The following is a 20,000-nucleotide window of genomic DNA, read 5'->3' as shown; positions in this document are numbered from 1 at the left end:
GAGATTCAAAGGGGGGAGAGTGATACTACCAGTGATACTACCCCCGAGTCGACTTTATGGCGACAGCAGCAGAACCCTCAGTCCCAATGATTCAAATTCAGTCGCCACGTAACAAAACACCAATAACATCAGAGCTCCTCCTGGCATGACGAGAACACGTGCGCGGGTGCCCTCGCACCGAATCCACGTGCAGTACGTGAAACGATTAGCACGAAAAACAATGACACGATTGAATCACGGCGCGACGAAGCGTTGGAGGCACTCAGGAGGCAGACTCTCTCTCATCCCGAGTCTGTGACGAGATGTAAATACCGCGTTCCTCCAGAGCTCTTCATCTATTATGCAACATCAAGCCGTCGATGGCGGCTGGTTCCTCAGCCGTCGCGAGGAGAGGGTACTATTTTAAACTCAGGCTGGCAATTTAGGGACTTGTACAGGGCACGCTTACTTCCTGTTTCCTGTGTTCGACTGCAGTTGAAGAGGTTATAGATAATCAGACCTGGCAGACGCTTTGTCCTTCTCGTCATTGTGGGGCTGAATGGATAATTAAGATCAGGGATTTAAGGGGTGCTGCTCCGCTGGGTGAGCTCGATCAAATCAGCTCAGCTATTCAAATCAGTCGTAGTGATCAAGATGAATTTGGGGTAACTGGGTTTTGGCTTTTGGTGAAAATACCTCTAAAATACCTGTACAAAATAAAAATAAATAGAAATACGTATAGGCCTATATCATATATTCGATTCAAAATCTGATGCATTCAAATGTATTAATGAATTTTTGATTGTAATGTATTTTATTAAATATTAATAACATTAAATAGTAATAACGTTACAGAGGTATGATGAAGGTTGTCAGGTTAGAAAGCTCGCTGGAAACAGAGATGCGGTTAGGGAATTGGTAAAGAAGAATTAATGGCGTTTTAAACGAAGACGCATGTTGCTGAGAGGAAGGCGTAATGGAATAAGTGCAATTCCAGTCAGGCGTCCAGAGGTAGAAATAGAGTTAGTGAAAATATTTTGAAAACAAACTTCATTAATATTGCAGAGCGATGAAATAGGCTATCAATTATGCATGGCACAGACTGGGTCTTGTACATTGAATCACAGCTGGGAGCCAAACAGGCCCTCTTGTTTGAGCTACAGTTCTCCTGAGTGAGAGTCAGGAGCCCTGACTCTCACTCAGTTGGACTGAGATTGATTTGTCTTAACGAGGAGAAATAAGCAGAATTGCCCTTTTGTTAATATTCCTGAAAACGCCACAAAGTTCCACATGAACCCCTTTTGACGGTGTGTGTGCGTTGACTCTAGAACCACTCTATTGTAATCGAAAAATATCATACCCTATACATATGCAATCTTTTACAAAGACCTTAGAAATTATACTTGTTTCTGATATTTTGCTTATTTCATTGGCTTTTTCGTTGGACAAACTTGGTTGTTGGTTCATCTCGGAGGCTGGCAGTACCGAGCTGGCTGCCCCATCAGAGATCAGCATTGATACCGTCTCGCTGCTACAGGAGCTTAGAGGGTGGGGTGTGTGTGTGTGTGTGTGTGTGGGGGGGGGGGTGCAACGCATTTGCGGTAACCATGGAAACGGAAAGGAGAGGCAGCTCTGTTGAGAAAGTGTTATAGCCATTCCGATTCCTCACGTTGACCCATTCCAACTATACCGCACTAAAACAACACACACACATGCAGAAGTACACACACACACACACACACGCACACACACACATGCACACATAAGCCTGTGCATGAAAACACACAGCCAGTTTGCCAGTTTGGGATGATCCTCTGAAAGCTGAGTGAATATCAAGATCTTAGAGTCTTAGAGAGAGAGAGAGAGAGAGAGAGAGAGAGAGAGAGGGGGAGAAAGAGAGGGGGGGGGTGAGAGAGAGAGAGCGAGAGAGAGAGGGGGGGTGAGAGAGAGAGAGCGGGGGGGGGAAGAGAGAGAGATGGTGAAAGAGAGAGAGGAGAGAGAAAGGAGGAGAGCGAGAGAGAGAGATGGTGAGAGAGTGAGGGAGAGTGAGAGAGAGAGAGGGAGAGAGAGAGAGAGGGGGGGGAGAGAGAGAGAGCGAGAGAGAGGGGGGGGTGAGAGAGAGAGCGGGGGGGGAAGAGAGAGAGATGGTGAAAGAGAGAGAGGAGAGAGAAAGGAGGAGAGCGAGAGAGAGAGATGGTGAGAGAGTGAGGGAGAGTGAGAGAGAGAGGGGGGAGAGAGAGAGAGAGTGAGAGAGTGAGAGTGTTATTACATTGTTTATTGTTATCATGCAGTTTTTTATCTGTTTGCCGAAGGTGGGAGGGGGAGGAGCTACCGATGCGGTTAGCTCGTCAGATCTGTGTGTTTTTAATTAGGTCTGATTACTTTTTAATTTGAGAGGATTAGGGGTTCGGTTACATACCTCTGTGTACCTGTTGTGGAGCTTGATAACCCCCCCCACCCCCACACACACACACACACACACACACACACACAAGAACACACACACACACACACACACACACACACAAACACACAAAAACATATGCGCACACACTCACACACACACACCGGGACGACCAGCGCAGCGTAAATATTGATAGCGCGCAAGGCGTACGCCCCCCGTCCATGTACACATGGAAACCAAAGCGCCGCTCTTTGGGGAACCAGTTCCAACCGGCTCACCAGCCGTAGCGAGCAGCTATTAGCATGGCCTTTTGATTCGTAGCCTTTTCATCGTTAGTCAACCTTGTGATTAACCTTGTTTTCGTTATCTCCCCCCACCTCTCCTCCCCCTCCCCTCCTCCTCCTCCCCTCCCCCCCTCCTCCTCCCCCCTCCTTCTCCTCCCCTCCTTCTCCCCCACTTGTCCTTCTCTTCCTCCTCCCCTCCTCCTCCTCCTCCCCCTCCCACTCCTCCTCCCCCCCTCCTCCTCCTGCCCCTCCCACTCCTCCTCCCCCTCCTCCTCCCCCTCTCCTCCTCCTCCTCCTCCTCCTCCCCCTCTCCTCCCCCTCTCCTCCTCCTCCCACTCCTCCTCCTCCTCTCACTCCTCCTCCCCCTCTCCTCCTCCTCCCCCTCTCCTCCTCCTCCCCCACTCCTCCTCCTCCTCCTCTTCCCCCTCTCCTCCCCCTCTCCTCCTCCTCCCCCTCCCCTCCTCCTCCGGCTCCTCCCATCCTTCTCCACTCCTCCTCCCCTCCCCCTCCTGCTCCTTCCCCCTCCTCCTCCTCCCCTCCTCTTCCCCTCCTGCTCCCCTTTTGCTGTGCTCCTCTCTGCTCCTCTTTCCCTGGGGGTTGGCATTGCGGTGTGAAGCCTGTTGATCTTGCCCCAAAATACTTGTGAAGGGCTTGTCCATCAGAATGCATCATGGGACTTTTTTTGTTGCCGACACTGCCATTTTGCGAGGACTCAAGAGAGTGTTATTACTGTCAAATCCTAAATCATCATAAATATACCGTAACTTAAGTCTCATGAAAACTTTGTTTTGCCATGTCTCGCACGAGAAACACCATGGCAGCTTTTAACACAATGTCTCCCCATACTCAAACCATTTCACGTTGAGCTACTAAACAACGACAAAAGAACATTACTACGAACATAACAACTAACACTATTGCCTTTGGCTCATTACTTTAGGACTTAGTATGTGGAAATATTGGACATTGTACCTGTGTATAATTCCTTACTTGAAATCCCAAAACTGTCGTTAAGTTGTCTGTCAATTGCGTGTTTTGTTTGTATGAAACATTTATTTGTTGTCTGCTCTATGCTGCCCTCTTGACCAGGTCTCCCTTGTAAAATAGATTTTTATCTCAAACAATCTTTTACCTGATTGAACAAAGGAAAAAAAAGAAAAGGAAAAAAAGATCCTTCCAAAATGGTGGCGGTCATGCATCAGCACTCTTTCTTTAGCATGATGTACAGCATTTTGTGCTGCTTAACGTTGCTTACGGGTTAAACTGAGGATGGATAGACTGTTTCGGCAGGTTCATATCACACTTATAATCAAAATCATAACCATAACAATAATCATAATGCATTGGATCTATATCAGACTTGTCTTAGCACCCATAGACTCCTTGTAACGTCAGACACACGATTCAAAAGACGAAAGAGACAAAGAAGAAGGGTTCACCGGCGAGAATCAAAGGGGAGAGAGTGATACCACTGATGACAAAACTGACAACAGGAGGACCAGCTCATTAGAACAGATCTGTTGGCGGAGAACTCTGAGTGAGTAGGCTCCGTGCGTGGGACAGCCGCCATGTGAAGAGGAGTGGCCGGGTTCCAGGTGGACGAGAGAGGGAGCAGTAAGGGGAGAGAGCGGTAAGGGGAGAGAGCAGTAAGGGGAGAGAGCAGTAAGGAGAGAGAGAGAGCAGTAAGGAGAGAGAGAGAGCAGTAAGGAGAGAGAGAGAGCAGTAAGGAGAGAGAGAGAGAGAGAGTGAGCAGTAAGGAGAGAGAGAGAGCAGTAAGGAGAGAGAGCAGTAAGGGGAGAGAGCAGTAAGGGGAGAGAGCAGTAAGGAGAGAGAGAGAGCAGTAAGGAGAGAGAGAGAGCAGTAAGGAGAGAGAGAGAGCAGTAAGGAGAGAGAGAGAGCAGTAAGGAGAGAGAGAGAGCAGTAAGGAGAGAGAGAGAGCAGTAAGGAGAGAGAAAGAGCAGTAAGGAGAGCGAGAGCAGTAAGGAGAGAGCGAGAGCAGTAAGGAGAGAGAGAGAGCAGTAAGGAGAGAGAAAGAGCAGTAAGGAGAGAGAAAGAGCAGTAAGGAGAGCGAGAGCAGTAAGGAGAGAGAGAGAGAGCAGCAGGGGGAAAGCAGCGAGCAACACGTCCTAAAGGAGACATTGAGCAGGAGGAGGAGGAGGAGGAAGAGGAGGGATAATGGAGGCGCTGAACGTGTGTTTGAGTGTGTGGGTCGGGTCAACCAGATACCGGTTGTCCAGTAATGGCCGTGTTCTCTCCATCCCATTCATCACCGTCTGTAACAGGTTGACGTGGCCATCAATCTGCTAATGATTATTGACTGGTGCACTGCAGCATACTTACTCAACACCTCTCTCTCTCTCTCCCTCTCTCCCTCCCTCTCTCTCTCTCAAAAACTCTCTCTCATTAATTCTCTCTCTCTCACACACACACACACTCAACACCTCTCTCTCTTTATCTAACTGAACACCTCTCTCTCTCTCTCTCACTCAACACCTCTCTCGCTCACTCACTGAACACCTCTCTCTTTTCCTCTCTCTTCTCACTCAACAACTCTCTCTCTCTCATTCTTTCTCTCTCTCTCACTCAACACTAATCTCTCTCTCTCTCTTAACTCTCTCACTCTCTAGTCTGTCTATATGTCTTTCTCTCTTGCTTGCTCACGCACTCATGCACGCACGCACGCTCGCTCGCTCTCTCACACACACACACACACACACCACACACACACACACACGCACACACACACCTTCCTCTATTGGTTCCACCAATGCTGGCTAGCTGTGCCAAATCAATTGGAATTGACTCCAACATCTTAATGAAGCCATGGGTCTCTCTCTCTCTCTCTCTCTCTCTCTCTCTCTCTCTCTCTCCCTCCCTCCCTCCCCCCCCCGTCCTGACTGTAATCAGACCTGCTCTGAAGTTTTCCCCAGCCAAATGAAGGTTGTTACACTCAGCCTGACTATCGCCACTAAAAGAACAACAAAACACAACACAACAAAACACAACCCACACAGGGGCCATTGTTCCGTCCTCTCTGTACTCCTCTCACCGCACTATTGCTCAGAAGCGGCAGACATTTTGAGCTTCTTCGAGACACCAAGCATGAAACATTTTTTTTGGACGACTTAATGCTGAGAAGGATGAGAGAGAGAGAGAGAGAGAGAGAGAGAGAGAGAGAGAGAGAGGAGAAACATAACAAAGCGCGAGCTCCCCACCGTTCTCACCCTCCCCTGAGTGAATATCCTTAGTCTTCAGATGTTCATATTCTCCAAAAGCTCTTTCAGGGTGCTATTCCCTTCATTGTATTCTCAAGTAAGACCTCAACAAGCCTGACTGCGATCATCCAGTTCTATGCGAATCAGAGGTTCAACCAGTGGCTAGGCTGGTTGTAGCTCTGTCGTGAGGTTCTGGGTTCGAAACTCAATGTCTCCAAGACTGGAGCAAGATGACTGACACCTCCCTGCTCCCTAATAACCTGCCTCCGTTTACACCGGAATCACTCTGTCTTTAAATAATGAAGACATATTATTAAATTCTAGAGGCAGAAACAATGTGCACTTATGGTATTTGAATCTTGAATCCTCAACATAATAATGTTTATTTACTACAGGAGGTTATACTGTTTGAGTATAACAGTTTGAGCAAACAGCTATGGTTGAGCGAGAGCGCCAAACTCCTGATTCGGCGTTGACCCGACGGTGTCCCTGCCCAGCATGAAGAAGGTGTTGCTTGCGCCTGTAGCTGTGCATCTGTGTGGTTGTGTCATAACATAGCGTGATACCACAACCTCTATCCAGAGGTCCGCGCCAGATATAGAAAATACACGCCCTCCTTCGGTAGAAAAACCTTATCCCCAGGGGTGATCCACGGGCATGCGGGCACAAACGTGCATGCGTGCACAAACTCACACGCACACATTTTGCACTGTACGTGCACGTGTACACGCGTGCACGTACAGTGCAAAATGCACTGCAGAGCTCTGTAGATTTATAAGCTGTTGATCGGCTGTATCAGATGCATCATAAAGGCCCTGCACTGCCCACTCAAAGCGTCTCAAAATAACACCCCAAGGATATATACGGTACTAAAAATATATATTGAAAGAATGAGAGAGACCCTAAAAAAGGGCTTTGTAAAAGAGAATCCATTATTTGGATCGCTGAGCAATGCAACTGTTTCCTACCTCCTCCCTCGTCATTGGATGGCTATTTTGACTGAAGCCCTCATGCTAGCATCATAGCGGTCGACGGCCATTCCAGCAACACATCGAGTGGCTGTTATACAAGTACCACAACAGGCGACTCTCGTGCATGGGTGGCTGTTATGCTAGCAAAACAGCAGTTGACTGTCACGCAAGCATAACTACGGGTGGCTGTCGTGCTAGCATCATCAAAGAGTGGTGCTGTCATGCTAGCATCACAACGGTTGCCTGACAGGTTAGCATCACTGTGGTTAGCTGTCATGCAAGCATCACAGAGGGTGATTCTCATGCTAGCATCACAGCGGGTGACTGACTGTGTTGCTAGCATCCAGACCAGAGCCCGCATTATCATCTGTGAATCTTGCCAACATTTGCGCTCGATACCAAAACAAGGTAGCCTGGCTGTTGCTAGACCAAGATCCATCGTAGATTGCAAGTTGGTCTGGGGAAGCTGCTGTCATTTTCTTCAGCACAAGACGCGTGATCAACGGGCCTAGTTCAACCGACTCTGTACGCAATTGGCTGCTTGCCGTCGCTCCACCGGCGTCCCTGTGTTAAACCAGCCAATAGCACGCCAGGGGTGGAAGCCAGCTTGATGATTGGCTCCCGCAAAAACGTATCGGAAGCAGAAAGAAATGTATTGCCCTTCTCCAGACCCTTCTGCAGGGCGAACTCAAACTGCCGGCAGAACGGACTGGGGGTACCCATTCTAAAAACAAGGATGACTCAAGGGAAATTTACCCCGGAGTGAGTCACCATCCACAATCATCTCTAAATGATATTGATGTTCAAAGACAATCCATGGATTTTTCAAATGGTGGGGTCAAGGTGTGTGTTTTCGGGGAAAGGGACGCCACATACAAATAGTCCGTCAGTCCTCCAGTGTGTACCGTAGCAGTGTAGTAGTTCTGCAGAATAACTTGAGGCGGGGGCATGTGTGTGTCACGGGGGTGTCAGGTGTCTGCGTTGGGGGAAGTGACGTCACCGATGAGTGATGGATGGGGATGACCTCAAGGACAGGGACAGTTTGGGCTGACGTGTGTGTGTGTGTGTGTGTGTGTGTGTCTGTGTGTGTGTGTGTGTTTGTGTGTGTACCTGTGTGTCTGTTTGTGTGTGTGTGTCTGTTTGTGTGTACCTGTTTGTGTGTGTGTGTTTGCGTGTGCTCGTGCGTGTGTGTGTGTGTGTGTGTGTGTGTGTGTGTGTGTGTGTGTGTGTGTGTGTGTGTGAATGAATGTGTGTGAATGAATGTGTGTGTCCCTGTTTGTGGTGTTGGTGATGACCTCAAGGACAGGGACATTGACCTCAAGGACAGGGACAGTAAAGGCTGACGTGTGTGTGTGTGTGTGTGTGTGTGTGTGTGTGTGTGTGTGTGTGTGTGTGTGTGTGTGTGTGTGTGTGTGTGTGTGTGTTGGAGGTGTGTACGTGCATCCGTCCGTGTGTGCGAACATGGATGTGGGCATGGATGTATGTGTGTTTGGTTTGTGTTTGCATGCGTGCATGCTTGCTTGCGCTCGTGCGTCAGTGCATATGTATGTGCGTGCGTGCGTGTGTGTGTGTGTGTGTGTGTGTGTGTGTGTGTGTGTGTGTGTGTGTGTGTGTGTGTGTGTGTGTGTGTGTGTGTGTGTGTGTGTGTGTGTGTGTGTGTGTGTGTGTGTGTGTGTGTGACTGCCTGAGCTGAAGCAGGGACAGAGAGGCAGGGATGCTCGGAGCAGGCCACGCTAACGAGGGGAGGAGTGCTGGCATCGTTAAACACTCGGTTCCTCTAGCACTTCCTGTTCAGGAGGAACAGGGCTGGAGGACAGGAAGGATGCACGGCGACAGAACGAAAACCGGCAATTAGGAATAGCTACCGGCAAAAAGAGAGACCCTCATAGAGGTTGACATTATCGATTGTACAACAAGCCTAAAACATCAAGATTCTAATTTCAGTAAAACGTTAACGTTTTTTGTCGTGAAATAAACACCACATGATTCCAAACATCAATAACACAACCGCAGACCCCCCTCCCCCCCCCCCCACCCTTCCCCTTGCAGGTCGTCACGGTGGGTTTTCGTGGTGGACCCAGGAACACGTTCCGGGAAAAAAAAAAAAAAAACTAAAATAGATGGATTAATTCGACCCGTTTCCATGGCGACGGTCTCCCCTCCACCGTCTCTGGTCCGATTCATTCGCATGACCTCCAGTCGCTCACGGACCTCGAGTTTGCCAGCTTTGGAGAGAGAGACCCAGAAACTCAACCTCGCCGCCCGTGGTCCACGAGTCCCAGCGCACAAAACAACCAGAACGTCCGGTCTTGCCGAGCCCGGAACACACTTACTATTCCACTCCAGAGTCAGGAGGCAGAGTCGGACCACCTCTGCCTCCCCGAGGCACCCCTCACAGACCACCACACAAAGGAAACCAACAAACCGCATCCCCCGTCCCCGTCCCCCCCGTCCCCGTCCCCCCCGTCCCCCCCGTCCCCGTCGCCGCGCGCTAACGAGCGCTACTCAACGACTGCTGGGGCCGGTTTAGCTCAGGAGGTAGAGCAGGTTGACTTGTTACCGGAGAGGTTGCTAGTTTGATCCCCGGCTCTTCCTTGATGAGTGTTGAGGTGTCCCTGAGCGAGACCCCTAACCCTTACTGCTCCTGACCAGCCAGCTGTCGCCTTGCGTGATTGACGCCACCGTCGGTGTGGGAATGTGTGTAGAACCGCTGCTTTGGATAAAAGCGTCTGCTAAATGCCCTAAATGTAAATGCTGGCTTTGGAAAACAACACCAAACAACACCTGCGCAGAGGCCCCACTCCCCCCCCCCCCCCCCCCCCCCGGTCAGACCAGGAACTCATTAGAGTTCGGCTACACGACTCTGAACAAGCAGCAACGCCTGCTCTATCTTTCATCTCTGATTAATTCCGTGTTTGGTTGCAGCTTTTTGGCTCTAGTCGCCTTACACCATTTGGCAGCTAAACCCCTGCTGAGATCGTTCTGCCGGACCCCCGCGGAGTCCGAGAGAGATCTGAAACACACCAATCTCATCCCGGATCTCGGGCGTCCGGCCATGATCTTCGTCGGAAAGGAGAGAGGGGCGCGCACACGGCCGGCGGGATTAGGGATTCAGGGTGCGTTGGCTGCGATGGAAGCTGAGGTGTTGGATGAGGACTCGGGTACCTTTTCAACTCTTTCGAGGGCAGCCAAGCGTGTGTTACTCTTACCCAATTACAGGAGGACGGATGGGGGTGTGAGAGTGAGTGTGAGTGTTCCTGGGTGGGGGTTGGGGCTGTGATTCAGGACAGCTCACCCAGGAACACCATTCCCCAGAGAGAGAGAGGAAGACAGTGTTTCTAGTCGGCAGAAAACGTACCGAGCCGGGAACCTTACACCCTCCTCCGTCTCCCAAACCCCGTTTTGTGCTGACCACAGAGCGCTCCAGGTTGGGCTGCTGCCTGAGTTTTCCGTTAGCGAAAAGTTGTGCCTGTGAGTGTTAGCGTCCCCCAACTCTCCTCTTTAACACACTGTTCTTTTATTTGCTCACCAGAAAACCAACCTCCTATCCTGCACTCGTCCAACGATTAAAACATTCCTCGCTCTGCCCTAGAGGCGACAGCACCGTGCATAGTACAGAGAGAGGGTTTTCAACCAGCAACTGACCGAGACCTACCATTACGTTTAGATTTAGGGCATTTAGCAAATTCTGCTAAATGCCCTAAATCTAAACGTAATGGTAAAAGTCAACCATGCGAGGCTACAGCCAGCTCGTCAGTAGCAATTAACCCTAATTGCTCATGTACATCATCGACGCTGGGAGGGGCCAGGGATCGAACTAGCAATCTTCCAGTTACCAGCAAACCCGCGCTACCTTTCCGAGCTAACCCGGCCCTGCTAGCCTGCTGATCTCTGCGGTCATGCGACCAGTGAAGGCTTCTCTGGTTGTCTGGATCCCGCCACACCTTGGACGGCCAGCCAAGGGAGCAGCAGCCAGGCACGGTGGACATGTGGTGGACACGGTGAGTCGTTAGTGCGCACCGTAGACCCCCTAATCCGGACAGACCCCAGCTGGAGTCAGCAGCTCTGCTCTCGCCTGTGATCTGCCAGGGACATCCAAACACAGAAGGTGCACGGTGGATCCAGGTAGCGATGCGTAATGAACGCACATGCAGGGCCGTAGCACCAAATTCTGGGCCCTGTATACAAGTGGTACTGATGGGCCCCCCCCGAATCCAGCCCCCTGCGCTGAATTGTTGATGGGGGGGGGGGGGGGCGTGGCCTGGCAGCAATGTGCGACTCCTACCACTAGGGGGTGGTAGAAAATTCAAAAGAAGTAAAAAACTTTTTTTGAAGGGTTAGTTACTCTAACCCCCCCACAACTGTCCACCTTTCCCCCGCAGTCCGACGGCCCTGCGCACATGCACATGTACACGCACAGGCATGCACACACTAACTGTTTACTAAATGTGCACTGGTAAGCACTATGTGTGTGTGAGTGTGTGAGTGAGTGAGTGAGTGAGTGAGTGAGTGAGTGAGTGAGTGAGTGAGTGAGTGAGTGAGTGAGTGAGTGCGAGAGTGTGTGTGTGTGTATGTGTTTGTGTATGTGTGTGTGTGAGTGTGTGTGAGTAAGTGTGTGTGCGTAGTGAATGCACATGCACAGACTAGCATGAACATGCACACACTAACTGTTTACTGAATGTGCACAGGTAAGCACTGCTGTGAGTGAGTGAGTGAGTGAGTGAGTGAGTGAGTGAGTGAGTGAGTGAGTGAGTGAGTGAGTGAGTGAGTGAGTGAGTGTGTGTGTGCGTGTGTGTTTGAGTTTCTTCTTGCTCTTGAAAATGGGTCCTTGCGTCTGCCAGTGACCAACAGTGACAGGTGGAGGTGTCAAAGAGATCAATCGTCTCTCCGGTGCGCCTAAACGCCTGTTTCCTGCCCGCTGAAGGTGGGCCGTTTAGCTTGTCATCATCAGAGGAAATGCCCCGTGGTGGAACCTCAAACGAGGGAGAGGACTTGTGTGTCTTGGGCTGCTGAAGAGGAGGGTGTCGCTTCCTGTGCTGCTGCGACACTTTGAGCCTTTGTTTGAAAGGACACCGGGCAGAAGATGGGATGTAAGCAGAATGAGGGAACGGAAATGGTTCGGGACTGTGGCTGTGTTTCTCACTTGGTCAAAACAGGAGTAGTATGGAGTGGATGAGGGCATGTAGGCATGGCTGAGTGTGTGTGTGTGTGTCTGTTTGTCTGTGTGTCTGTCCGTCTGTCTGTCTGTATGTGTCGCTCTCTGTCTATGTGTGTGTGTGTGTGTGTGTGTGTGTCTGTCTGTATGTCTGTGTCGCTCTGTGTTTGTCTGTGCGTGTCCCTCTGTCTGTCTGTCCGTCCGTCCGTCCGTCCGTCCGTCCGTCCGTCCGTCCGTCCGTCCGTCCGTCCGTCCGTCCGTCAGTGTGCGTGTGTCTCATGTACAGGATTGTGTGTGAGAAGATAGGAAGGTGACATCCATCAATAATACTAACATGAGGCTTGTACTATTAACAATAAGATTGACATCTCCTTCACGCAGGCAATGACTCTGATCTCACGAGCACATGGTAATGAGCCCTCGGCCTGCATAATGTCCATCAACACATTACCCTGTTACGCTGTAATCAGTGGCAGGCACTGAGGCGCGGGGAATAGCGGCCTAATAGACACATTAACGTCACGTCTGTGGAAACATGTCAAGACCAAACAGATGATGTGGAAACAATCCTCAGCCTGTCAGAGCTTTTTGAAAGCAGCGGATCACTTTAATAACTGGCTAACTAATGTTATATGACATCGTCACCATTATCATCGTCCTCCTACATTATCTAACGGCCATCGTCTGAGTACCCGGCGCGTCACATGTTGTGGTTAATGGCGCTCACGTGACCACACAATCCCCGCGAGAGCCAATCAGGCTGGACGAGGACAACGGGGGCTTGATGGGCTGCAGTAGATGTGTTGGCTATTGTGTGTGTGTGTGTGTGTGTGTGTGTGTGTGTGTGTGTGTGTGTGTGTGTGTGTGTGTGTGCGTGCGTATGTTTATGCGTGTGTATATGTGTGTATGTTTGTGTGTGTGTGCGTGCATATGTATGTGTGTGCGTGTGTATATGTGTGTATATGTGTGTGTGTGTGTGTGTGTGTGTGTGTGTGTGTGTGTGTGTGTGTGCGCGTGTGTGTGTGTGTGCGTGCAGTGGGTAGGTAGAGTAACTGAACGAGTCCTGAGTAAACACAGGGCATCCCAGAGAGAGATGGGGTATTATGCAGCGCTGTGCAGTTTACACACACACACACACACACACGCACGCACGCACGCACGCACACACACACTATGTTAAAGATATTGCTGATGCGCAGCTGAATACACAGTACAGATACAAAAACACACACGCACCACACTGCCGTGGAAAGTACAACACTTAAACGCTAACAAGGAAAGGGATCAGGAGACAATTCTTCATGAGATACTGCGTCAAGGACCAATGAGACTCCTGAACACAAACAATCACACAGTAGTTTCAGAATACAGCACATTACGTCTCTTCTCTGGCAGAATGAGCCATGAACACAGATTTAAAGAGTTCCTTATACTGTCAAACGTCAGAGCTCCGTCAGAGTAGGGAATGTTCAAGCACATGTGTGCACAGGTGAGGTTGCCAAAAACTATAATGGACACTAAAACTATAAGGGTTAGTGGTATGGTGCAATACAAGGACACCCTTCTCCTCTAACGTCAATCAGCAGAGGCTGAGCCATCCTCCTGGTTTAGCTCACGCCATTCGGTCTAGACCCAATCAACAGATACAGAGACCATTAGAGAGGGTCCTCTGTGCCGGTCCTCCAGTGTAGACCGCTGTTTGGAACCTGTCCCTCTCAAAAAGTGGTTCCTGAGAATCCATCTCTGTTAGCGTTATAAACATCCAAAACCCATATACAGTATTTAAATATCTATCTACATCTATATCTATATATATAGGTGAGCGTTAATCCACACTTATTTTCATTCATATAGAATATAGAAAAGGTAATGATCATACTTTCTTTATGTTTATCATAATTATATTCCCTTTAAACATACAGTAAAGTTCTCCCATCACAAACTAAGGCACATGCATTCCCAAACGAAAGCGCTGCGCCTGTGAGCACACACACTGTTTACTGAATGTGCACTGGTAAGCTTTGTGTGTGTGTGTGTGTGTGTGTGTGTGTGTGTGTGTGTGTGTGTGTGTGTGTGTGTGTGTGTGTGTGTGTGTGTGCGTGTGTGACTGTGAGTATGTCCCTGCTGTATCGTGTGTGATGTATGGCTTTCTGTAGATGGGACTCATCGAAGCGCAGTGTGTGTGTTTGTGTGTGTGTGCGTGTGCATGCGTGTATGCGTGTGTGTGTGTGTGTGGGGACATCCCTGCTGTATCGTGTGTGATGTATGTCTTTCTGTAGATGGGACTCGCTGGAGCGGAGCAAACCCTGCTCTTTTTAAACATCACAGACTGCGAGGCTGTGTGTATGCGTGTTTGTGCGTAGGTGTTTAGGTGTATTTTGGTGTGTGTGTGTGTGTGTGTGTTTCCACTCAATGCTCACGCCGTTTACTCATCGTCTCCGCCTTTGATTTCCGTATTGTTTCCCAGAGAAAGCTCTCTCTCTTTCCCACACTTTCTTCTCTCTGTCCCTCCCTCACCCTGCGTCCTCAGCTCTTGTTTTCTGCAGCAAGTCGCCCTGGTGACTTTACTACCTGTTCATAGCTCTCTCCCTCTCTCTCTCTCGCTCTCTATCTCACTCTCTCTCTCTCTCTCTATCTCGCTCTCTCTCTTTCTCTCTCTCACTCTCTCTCTCTCTCTCTCTCGATCTACTTTCTCTCTCCTCTCTTGCTCTCTCTTAAATCTCTTCCCTCTCTCCTCTTTCCTTATTCTCTCAAATGTATCTCCTCTTTCTTAAATCTCCTCTCTCCCCTCTCTCTCTCCCTTTCTCTTAAATCTCCTCTCTCCCCTCTCTCTTTTATCTCCTCTTTCTCTCTTCTCTCCCATGTATCTCCTCTCAACCTCGTATCTCTCTCTAATATCTCTCTCCTTCCCCCCCGCCTCCCCCTCATATCCCATATCCCTCACATCACCCTCCCCATTTCATTCCAGTAAATTTCTCCCCTATGAATCATCTTCCAAAATACTGCTTCATACGCATCGTTTCAATTATTGATCGGGGGGGGGGGGGGGCGGGCGTGGTCTAATCTTGGTTACGTCCTCGGAGGGCGGACATCCACAGACAAACCCATCTCTCAGCCAATCCCAGGACGGGGAAGAGCCGTTTCTAAGCGCTGTTGCCATGGAGACACGGTACCTCAGCCTCTCTTTGTTTCCAACATGTGGCGGTTGACTGGCAGAACTGTGCTTGACGGGTCAGAGGGTTAACGTGTTTGGAAAAACGTTTGTGAGAAGGTCTGTTGTCCTTCCGCCAACGCGTGGTTTTAGGGAAGACGAGAATACGACTGAAACAAAAGTTGCATAATTAGGGTTTCTGTTCAGCAAAGATACTGGAATCTTACCTGCTTTTGTCCAAGTGCCAATTCAACCCACACACACTTACAAACTCACACTCACACTTACACACATTCGCACCCACACCCTCACACACACACACACACACACACACGCACACACACACACACACACACACGCGCAGACACACCCCCACACACACACACACACACACGCACACACTCCCACTCACACAGGGTCATTCCTCACTGTCTCACACCCAGCTCCCACAACGATGCTGACACCATGATGCAATGAAGCCTCAGGCGTGCTGCGTGGCCAGGCGTCGTGCTCGCACACACAGCCCAACTCGTGGGGGGGGGGGGAGTGCAATCGAACCGATTCGCCTTCAGATGTTTTGGTTGTTGATGCGCTTTCCAGGATTTTCAACTCTGGTTTCTTCGACTCTGTTACTGACGAACATTCCTATGCACTCACTCACTCACTCGCATGCACACAAAGGCGCACACACACACACGCACGCGACCACGCACGCACGCACGCACGCACACACACCCATATCACACACAAACTAAATAAATAAAGGCCTACGAATGTATTAATTATGTCTCTCTCTCTCTCTCTCTCTCTCTCTCTCTCTCTCTCTTCTCTCTCTCTCTCTCTCTCGCTCTCTCTCTCTCTCTCTCTCTCTCTCTCTCTCTCTCTCTCCCAAAGCTGCTCTGATCATTCAACTTGACGGTTTCTTTTGTTCCCTCATCATCTCCTGACAGGAGAACGCTCTGATTCGCGTGTCATTGCGCGATGTTGAACAGGTACAAATTGCTGATACACTTCTGATGCCGCGCGATGCATTTGATCTTTGGCTCTGCTTTGACGTCAGTATGAATACTTCATTTTCCGCTTCTCTTTCATGTCTTTGTGAAGTGCAGGCTCCGCGGCTAGAGCTGGTGGAAGCAGCAGACCTTGAAGTCGCCCTACATACATCGTCTAATGCAACGTAGCAGCCCAAGACTGCAGCCTGAACCATGGCGTGGATGTATTTATGTGTGTGGGTGTGTGTGTTAGTGTTTTTCTTTGTGTGCGTGTGTGTACGTGCGTCTGCATGTGTGTGTGTGTGTGCATGTGCTTGTGTGCGTCTGCATGTGAGTGTGTGCACGTGTGTGTGTGTGTCTGTGTGCATGCGTGTGTGTGTCTGACAGCCTGGCAGCTTAAATGACAGCATTACAATATTCCCAAAGCGATAAAAAATCTAGACCATGCAACAGAAAAAAAACGGCATCTGGCACATTTAGTTTGTTAAATGATCAGCCCCAACGCTAGATAAACATAGCACAGGGAGAGTTTCCCAGCATGCCCTGCACTCACTGGATCTGCTCAGACACTCCCATCATCCATTATGATGTGCACACGCATGCAGGCGTACACACACCGACACACAGACTGACACATACACACGCAAGCACACACACACGCACACACAAAGCATACAGGGGCTGGCTTCCCCGGGCAGACTCCAGACTCGGAGGCAGTCAGCTGAAGAGAGTGAAAACGGCTTCTCCAACGTTCCCGAATCACTAAATCAGGGCTTTAACACCAGGACACCATTCACTCACTGAGAGAGAGAAGAGAGAGAGAGAGAGAGAGAGAGAGAGAGAGAGAGAGAGAGAGAGAGAGAGAGAGAGGGAGAGAGAGAGAGAGAGAGAGAGAGAGAGAGAGACAGAGACAGAGAGAGGACAGAGACAGAGACAGAGACAGAGACAGAGAGAGAGAGAGACAGAGACAGAGACAGAGAGAGAGAGAGATGCTCATTCTGTACAGGTGAACATATTGCATCACGCGGCCATGTTGGAGGAGCAGGAGTGCAGGTTAATGAGTGGAGACCCTGCTGTGTGCTGACCTGGACAGTCATCCGAGGCTGTTCAGAGGTGTGCATGCGTCTCATGCAGCCCCCTTCCCTGGCCCCTCTGCGCAATCTGCCCCTTGTGTGTAAACACATTAGCAAGTGGTTGTGCTCTCACAACCTCTCTGTGTCTGCATGTCTCCCTCTCTCTCTCTCTCTCTCTCTCTCCCTCTCTCTCTCTCTCTTTCTCTCTCTCTCTCCCTCTCTCTCTCTCTATCATCCCGTGCCTCCTTCTCTTTCTGCCGGTTCTATCTCCCAGTCCTGCTCTTGATGGCAAATATATTTTTCTTTGAGACCAATAAATGTATTTACCTCCCAGCGTGTTATTGCTGTATTGACAGGCTGAAATAGAAACTGGACTACCAGCTATGAAATGCTAGGCGATTTGAGAGGGGCCAAATTGTTTGTGAGGTTTGCTTGTATGTGAAAGAGCTCCAAGTGACATGTAAGGAAAATTCATGTTTGTACATGTATGTGTGTATACGTGTGCGTCAGTGTATCTAGTATACGAAGAAGTCACAACATAATAGATGGACAGATGGATAGATTGATGGATGGCTGGACAGATGGATGGACATGATGGATGGCTAAAACCAAACAAATATTAAGCTAACCCTAAACCCCAACACCAAACGCAAACCCTAAATACAATTCCTAACCCGAACACTAAAAGCAAGCACTAAAACTTAACTCTAACCCTAACACCAAACCCAAACCCTAAAACAACCAATTTTTATTCAACTTCATATCTTTATCAGAAATCTCCCATCTCTGCATCTGAATGGCTAAACTGAGGCTGAGAAGCCTCTGGGACAGACAGACAGACAGACAGACAGACAGACAGACAGACAGGCAGACAGACACAGACAGACAGACAGACAGACAGACAGACAGACAGACAACTGACGGACAGATGGACAGACAGACAGACAGACAACTGACGGACAGATGGACAGACAGACAGAATGACAGACAGACAGACAGACAGACAGACAGACAGACAGACAGAATGACAGACAGACAGACAGACAGACAGACAGACAGACAGACAGACAGACAGACAGACAGACAGACAGACAGACAGACAGACAGACAGTTGAGCTGGAGTCCCTGAGTCGCTAGCCATGGTGCTAAAAGACCAACTCACAGAGAACAGGGCACACAGTCCAAGGCGGGCTTCCACGCCCAAACAAGGGTGTGGCCACAGACCAATAGGGTGCCTTGCTGCTGATACAGCTCAATCAAACCAGCAGCTGCTGGAAGCAAAGCTAATTCAGGAGAGAGACGCAGCCTGTGTGGCACATTCGACGAAACGGATAAAATCAATGGAGAGGATTAACAGATTAAAGTTTTGTTTATAAGAACCTCAAGTGCTTCTTATGGAGACTGCGAGCGTCTCCGTGTGGGAGATTATCACGCCGGCATTCCTGCCCAACCGGAGGCGGCGAAAAAAATAAATAAAATTAAACATCTTTTGCCTATTTTCTGTTGTAGATCGTGCTATTTATTCTGCGTTCATTGCTTTCAGAGGTGCGCCTCACTTATGTCCGATACCCGCATCGATCTCACAGACGCATGATGAACGACGCCCGCGATAATTGCGGCGTGTCTGAAAGGACGTTCTGAAAGGGGATACGAGGGCGGGAACGGAGGGCAGCCGGTACAGTATCCCACAAACCCTCGTAACGTCGTTAACCACCGTCTCCCGGGCGTGCATCTCCTCCGTCCTAATGTCAAGGCTGGCTCCTCGACGTGCGGGGCGGCGCCCAAAAGGCAGGCGCAGACGGAGCTAACCCCCGGATAACGGGCGGGATTGAATCTGCGGAGGTCCCTGGGGGACCCCAGCGCCTCCCTGCTCCCCGTCTCACAGCGGGGGAGCGGGGAGAGGGATCAGTACAGGGTCAGGATGCTCTGCCGCTGGCAGGGGAGCGTCACCGTACCAATGAGCCATCCACCCTTCTGTTGATTGGCTGAGGTATGCTCAGCCTTCTGTTGATTGGCGGAGGTGTGCTCAGCCTTCTGTTGATTGGCTGAGGTGTGCTCAGCCTTCTGTTGATTGGCTGAGGTGTTCTCAGCCTTGTGTGGATTGGCTGAGGTATGCTCAGCCTTCTGTTGATTGGCTGAGGTAATCTAAACCATCTTTTGATTGGTTGAGGGGGTGGTCAGACTCCTGCTGATTGGCTGAGGTATTCTCAACCTTCTGTTCATTTGGCTGGGTTGCATTCAAATATAAGTTGATTCGCTGAGGGATGCTCAGACTCCTGTGGATTGGCTGAGGCATTCTAACCTTCTGCTGATTGGCTGAGGTATTCTCAATTTCCTGCTGATTGGCAGGGGTATTCAAAACCTTGTGTTGATTGGTTGAGGTATTCTCAATCTTCTGCTGATTGGCTGAGGTAGTACCAGACTTCATCTGATGGAGAGCAGAACTAAAGGAATTCTACAAGCTATTGAGTTTTCACATCATATCTTTGACATTTAAACCCATGTTTGTAAGTCATAAGTACATTGGCATCTACTCGTTGCAGCCAGACAGCGCTTACAGATCACAAAGTACATTAACCTTTGGGCAGAATTCATTATATATTATTTTATATGCCAAGGAATAAAATAAATACGTAAATCACCTATCAATATGTTTTGTTCTGCACCCTTTCAGAGATGTGAAGCGTGCTACACTTCCACCAAACCCTTAAGGATGTTATGTTCCGAAAAGGGCTTTTACAGCCTGTCGGAGAGTTTGGTGAAGTGTGTGTGTGTG

General features: G+C 49.6%; 1 protein-coding gene across 1 annotated transcript in view; it reads right to left on the bottom strand.

Moving 5' to 3' along the window:
- aatkb (apoptosis-associated tyrosine kinase b) overlaps window positions 1–20,000 on the bottom strand; it is a gene marked incomplete at its 5' end in the record, with an annotated part of 53,491 nt that overhangs the window by 26,070 nt on the left and 7,421 nt on the right. The window lies entirely within an intron of this gene.

Source organism: Pollachius pollachius, assembly GCF_949987615.1.
Source record: "Pollachius pollachius genome assembly, chromosome: 19".
Taxonomy (NCBI): Eukaryota; Metazoa; Chordata; class Actinopteri; order Gadiformes; family Gadidae; genus Pollachius; species Pollachius pollachius.
Note: the sequence above shows the minus strand (reverse complement) of the source record. Positions and strands in the feature narration are given on the sequence as shown.